The sequence below is a fragment of the Parasteatoda tepidariorum genome, chromosome 10 (genome assembly GCF_043381705.1).
Source record: "Parasteatoda tepidariorum isolate YZ-2023 chromosome 10, CAS_Ptep_4.0, whole genome shotgun sequence".
Lineage (NCBI taxonomy): Eukaryota > Metazoa > Arthropoda > Arachnida > Araneae > Theridiidae > Parasteatoda > Parasteatoda tepidariorum.
The window spans coordinates 13,031,352-13,038,342 of NC_092213.1; positions in this window are offsets into that span (position 1 = coordinate 13,031,352).

Here is a 6,991-nt window from a genome sequence, read left to right on the forward strand (position 1 = left end):
TTTTCCGCAAACGATTTTAGTTTTAGTCAGTGTCATTTTCTTGGCGCGGAAATGCCACTTCTGTTGGCGCCATGAAAAGACGGATAGATGAATTTGGCGTCTATAAAACTAATACAATTATGTGTAAAAACAAATTTACCAATGATGAATGATAAAGCTATTTTAAATAAATAAACAATGATGATAAATAAACAACGATGCTTTTTGCTTAAGTTTGCTTTTAATTTTATGTCATAAAAATTAATTAGCTTTAAAAGATAAGAAGAGGTTTGTTTGCTTGAAATGCTGTTTTTTTTTTTGTTTTTTTTACCCTAAAAGTAAATCATTGATAGCATCGCTTTTAGTGCATTCTGACTGCAACACGAGATTGTATTTTCAAAAAGAGCTTTTATTACAAATATTTTGCCTTTTGATCTACTTATTTGTTTTGTTAAATTTTTTTCCTGTGTCTTACAGAATTCCGTATCTCCCAAAAATTGGTCGTAAATAAAGGTGGTCCTTCCTGGAGGTTTCACTGTACCTTGTAAAAATTGATAAGTAATAAAATATTATTGGCTATTTGTTTTTATCAGTCATAAATAAAAAAAATAGGAATTAAAAGCGACTACTGATGAAGAAAGAATCATAGTTTTGAATTTCAATCCCGAAATTATTTTATAAATGCAAATGGGTGATTCGAAACTTTTGCATCGCTCAATAAAGTTGGACAAAACGAATCATATAAGTGATTCGAATCAGTTCACAAAAATTAAATAATTGATTTAATTGAACTACAATTCGATTGAGAATGATTAAAAAAATAAGTTTAAGAAATTAAAGAAATTTTAAGAGCTAGAAATATGTAATGCCTATTGTGGCATCACACTCCCTGATTTCTCACCACCACTGCTTCGTGATTGGTCAGAAATAATTCTATCGAACTTAGCCTCGAACTCTAGCTATCGTGCTGTCACGTGACGAGAAACGTTTGAATAGATGTTTTCAAAAAACGAGCTCTTAAAAATAGAATTCTTGAATAATTTAAAAATGAGACTTATCATGATATATCAGAGCTTAAATTGCTAAATAGGCTCTTTTTTTTTTCTTAATAAATTTTCATTTATTGACAATTAAAGCATTTTTTGGAAAGTTTTTATATAAGCACTTTTCATCCTTACTAAATTTTCATTTATAATTAAAACATTCTTTGGAAAGTTTTTCAAAGTAAAAACAAATTTATAAAATCAATGTTCCATTATGGAATTTAATATTCTGTTCAATTTTATTCTGAATTTTGTATACAACCCCAGCAAATATCCATATCCCTAAACAAGAAATATTATCCCAGAAAATTGACATGGTTTTGCGCGGGATATAAACCTTAAATTGAAATCGAAATCACCCTTTCGCCGTTAAAGGGTTAAAATCTTCCCCAGACTGAGGAAGAAAGATTTTTAAAAGTCAAAAAAATTTTCTTCTTTATCCTTCACCCGCTTTTTCTTGCCCTTTCACGAGATTATGCGAGGAAGCTGCAAAAGAAATGACATTATTTGGGAGCCATTGAAACTATTACGCTTTTTATGTACTTTTAAAAATTGTATTGGACTTTTTTTTATTTTTCTATTATAAAAGGATTTTGTTTCGAAAAATGAAGAGAAAACAGGTGGGCATATTCTCGTAGAGATTAGTGAAAAGATGTAGATTCTACGAAATTTTCGGATTTTTACGGTCTGCAAAAACATAGTTTTTCGGTTCTGCTACATTAGAGCAAAAAAATATTAAAGCCTCTTGGGAAAAAAAAGCGAATCTGATAAATATTTTATAAAAATATTAAGAGTTTTATTTTCTAAAAAAATAAGCTTGAAGAATAATTTTTTTTAAAAAAAAGTGTTTTATCAAAGCATGTTAATTGCATTTATTCTTTGCTTTATCTAGCAACCACGAAAAAATAAAACCAATTTTAATCGATCTTTACTTTAGTTAATTAACTCTAGCGTTGCTGTTTTTTCTCGCATTAGCAGTGTTTAAGTCTATTTTGCTCTAATTTTTATTTTAATTATTTCTATAAACACGATATTATCTTTTTATGAAGTTTTTTTTTTTAGATTAAATTTAAAGTTAATATTTTGTAACAATCTATGAGATTAAATTTAATAGCAGTTACCGAGATATTTATATGTACATAATTACTCGGCAATATATATTTGGTTTTATTTTGAATTTGTTTGGTTTAGTAATCTAAGTACATTATAATAACTACTTGTTTTAAATATTTTGTAAATTGTAGATGTGTTTTATGCAAACAAATTTCTTCTTCACGGTAATAAAAATTATAAATGCTTCTCGTCAAAATATAAATTTAAGTAAATAAATTAAGAAATCAATAATTAAAACTCATTTCAAGGTGTCTCATTATTATACAATTTATAATAAATCAGTGTACTGTTAGAAATTTCTCGCAACAAATGGTTAAATGAAAATTAAATAAATTGTTGTTTTGCCATATACTAATAAAACAGTCAACCCATAAAGTATGAAACCTTACGAAAATGCGTGTACTAAAAACTTTTTTTCAATAAAACAAAAAAACTTTTTTTTTTTCCTCCAAGCCCTGAGCATATACCTAGGTTATGAAAACCCTTAACCATATAGCCCAGGACTTGGCCACTGGTCCAGCTCCACTCCAGCCTAAATAACATAATATTTAAAAAAAATTTTAAATTTTTAAATTTTTTAAAAAAAAAACAGATTTGACTGAAAGTGTGGAATTTAAGAAAAAATAAGACAAAAAAAATATTATACATGTGAAATGAGAAGTTATTAAAATTCTAATAGATAGTCATTATCCGCTAAGAAGTTCATTACTGTTATTAATCTTTTGTTTAAAGTATTGTTTGTAATAAAAGTTTTCTGCCAAATTTCTAAATTTGTTGGGCTAGGTTGACGACTATGCCAGGAGACAGTGTAGGAACAACTAGTGAGATAATGTTCAGGCGAACCTTGTTGGCCGCAGGTGCAAAGATCAGTATCTTTTATATGCAGGTAATTAAAGAAGGTTGGAAATGGTCCATGACCCGTCAAGAACCAGATGACTTGTTTAAACAAAAATACTGCAGTTTCAAACCTTTTATTAGGCCGGGATAGCCTGGTCGGTAGGACGCTGGGCCCATGTCCGAGAGTTATTGGGTTCGAACCCCGCCGGCTGACTGATGCACGTTAAATCTGTCGAGTCGCAAAAGTTCTCCATGTTCCCATAACAAATCAATACCTCTGGGGGTTCTGAATTGGAGATCGATCGTTCTCTGATTCGGGTTAAAATTACGATCAGTGGATGAATGAATGGGTTCGCTCTATAAGCGGGTGCGACGTATGGTGTGGCAGAAGTCGAATTCTTGGCCATAGATGGCGCCACTGGAAAAAAAGTATTGTCACTTAGGTAAAATGGTCACTTAGGTCCATAATGACGTTTTAGATGACGTCACACTAGCGATGATAGTATCAAATTGCATTGTAAATTAAAATTTACATGTCAAGGTGGATTTTAGCCGAACATACAAGACTTTGCGAAAAGAAACCTTATAATTACCTAGATATAAGATTATTTTCACTAGTTTTATTGAATGATTTCTTTCACCCTTGAAAACCCTAAGTCAAACTCTATTTAAGGTTTTCATATAAAAGGTTGTTTTCTAAGGTTTTGGATTAGGGTAATGTGCGTTGAATGGAGCAGATTGTCGCAGATCTTGTTTTAATCTTAGAAGGTTTATATGTAAGCCGCTTAACAATCCTTTTTAGGTTTACATTAAAAGGTTTTTGTTGAGTGAAAATAAACCTTATTTTACTATCTGGAAAATAACCATAAATAAGATGGTATTCAAATTGTTAACTGTGAAGAAAAACGTTTGGTAACTGCTTTACGGATAAACAACGAGAATTTTACCGCACCAACTATGCCTCCTAATGAAGGTATTTAGTTTTTTGCAACTGTGTAATGATTCTAGCTGATAAGGCTATGTCAGTATCATTAACAACAGAACTGAGGTTTGAGTCTCAGCGTAGACACCACAATAATTTTTCCATTCCTTTTAATACATGAAAAGTTTCCCTTTTGGGGATTGGAGATCTGTCCATTCTACTTGTATGTAAAAAATGCAAAACAATGTTGCATTTTCCTGTTTAAGCCTGTCTAATATGCTTACGTCAATGTTGTCTTCCCTAACTTAGACCAGTCTACGTTACTGATACAGACCAGTCCATTCTTCAGATGTCAGTGTCTCATTTCCTTGTACTGACCAGTCCATTCGACTGATATCAGTGTTCCATTTCCCCGTACAGACTAGCCCATTCGACGGATATCAGTGTTCCATTTCCCCGTACAGACCAGCCCATTCGACTGATATCAGTGTTCCATTTCCTCGTACAGACCAGCCCATTCGACTGATATCAGTGTTCCATTTCCCCGTACTGAACAGTCCATTCCACTGATATCAATATTTCATGACCAGTTCATTGTACTGATCTACTCTACTGATGCCAGTGCTCCATTTCCCCATACAATACATTTTTTTCATTGATTTCTATTGATCATTTTTTGCTGGGCATGACCTAATGAAAAATCTATTTCCCATATAAAGTAAAATTCCTTTTTTACTGTTTCGAAACCATGCTAGTTCTAAATGGTTAAAAAACCGTTTAGTTTTGTATTCATGGTTTTATGACCATACCTATAAATGATTTGAAAACCGTAAAGATTAAAAAAATGTTCCTTAACTTAAACTTTGCCATTAATCGTATGAAAGATGATAGGATGACATTATAAGGATGAAGTATTAAAAGCGATCCAGTTTGAACTGTAAGTTAGAATTTCTGATTCTTAATTAAAACAATAAAAACAAAAATACCGCTCAAATGATGAAATTCTCTTTTATTCACAACTCAAGAAGTATTTATGGGATCACTCTGGTCCCATATCTCAAAACTAAACTCATCAACTTAATTGATAACAAAATTGGAAGTTAAAAAAAAGAATTCTAAAAAAATTATCAAACAGCAGCGATTGCTATAGCAACGCATGCAGTGACGACGCATGCGCATTGTTTGCTATTACTCTTGAACACAGTTGAAAAGTGTGATGACATCCAAGTAAGATGGNTACAGATCAGTCCATTCGACTGATATTAGTGTTCTATTTCCTCGTACAGACCAGTCCATTCGACTGATATCAGTGTTCTATTTCCCCGTACAGATCAGTCCATTCGACTGATATTAGTGTTCTATTTCCTCGTACAGACCAGTCCATACTGATATCAGTGTTCTATTTCCCCGTACAGATCAGTCCATTCGACTGATATCAGTGTTCTATTTCCCGTACAGACCAGTCCATTCGACTGATATCAGTGTTCTATTTCCCCATGCAGACCAGTCCATTCGACTGATATCAGTGTTCTATTTCCCCGTACAGACCAGTCCATTCGACTGATATCAGTGTTCTATTTCCCCATGCAGATCAGTCCATTCGACTGATATCAGTGTTCTATTTCCCCGTACAGACCAGTTCATTCGACTGATATCAGTGTTCTATTTCCCGTACAGATCAGTCCATTCGACTGATATCAGTGTTCTATTTCCCCGTACAGACCTGTCCATTCTACTGATATCAATATTTCATGACCAGTTCATTGTACTGATCTACTCTACTGATGTCAGTGTTCCATTTCCCCGTACAATACATTTTTTTTATTGATTTCTATTGATCATTTTTTAGTGGACATGACCTAACGAAAAGTCTATTTCAAGTAAAATTTCGTTTTTACTGCTTTGAAACCATGCTAGTTGTAAATGGTTAAGAAACCGTATAATTTTGTATTCATGGTTTTATAACCATACCAGCTATAAATGATTTGAAAACCGTAAAGATTAAAAAAATGTTCCTTACCTTAAACTTTGCCATTAATCGGATGAAAGATGATTGGATGACATTATAAGGATGAAGTATTGAAAACGATCCAGTTTGAACTGTAAGTTAGAATTTCTGATTCTTAATTAAAACAATAAAAACAAAAATACCGCTCAAATGATGAAATTCTCTTTTATTCACAACTCAAGAAGTATTTATGGGATCTCTCTGGTCCCATATCTCAAAACTAAACTCATCAACTTAATTGATAACAAAATTGGAAGTTGAAAAAAAAAGAATTCTAAAAAAATTATCAAACAGCAGCGATTGCTATAGCAACGCATGCAGTCACGACGCATGCGCATTGTTTGCTATTACTCTTGAACACAGTTGAAAAGTGTGATGACATCCAAGTAACATGGATGTGATTCTTCCACGGATTCGCGAATATCCGCTTTTTTCCAGATTTTTCCCGCTAATTTCCGCTGAATTTTTTTTTTTCTTTGCACAAGTTAAAATATTTTATGAGGAATTAAAGTCCTCATTCCTCCCTCAAACATTGATTATCGTATTTACCTGATTTAAAAGTTGATCGTTGCGATTCTTAATCAGGCGATTTAAATGTTGTACATTGCGATTCTTACTTACGATATTTAAAAATCCAATATCGCGATTTGTAATTACGCGCTTTTAAAACCCTATGTAGCGATTCGTATTCACGCCAGCTTAAAATCCAATGTCGTGATTCGTTTTTGCGGTTGTAATATCAAACATCGATTTTCCTATTTATGCGTGCTTCAAAAATTAGACAGTGGGATTCGTATTCGAGTTATTTAAAAATTACGCATCGTAATTCGTATTTACGTGATCTAAAAATTACGCATCATGATCTGTATTTTCGAATCTTTTAAATTCGATATAGAGTTTCATATTCACGTGATTTAAAAGACTCATTTCGGGATTCATATTCTCTTAATTTAAAATCATGCATGTGATTCATATTTATATATTCATGCAATTTTAAAATTAATCATCGGGATTTATAATCACATGGTTTACAAGTTTAAAAATTGCACATTTTGTCAAATTTTTGTGTGTGTATATATATATATATAT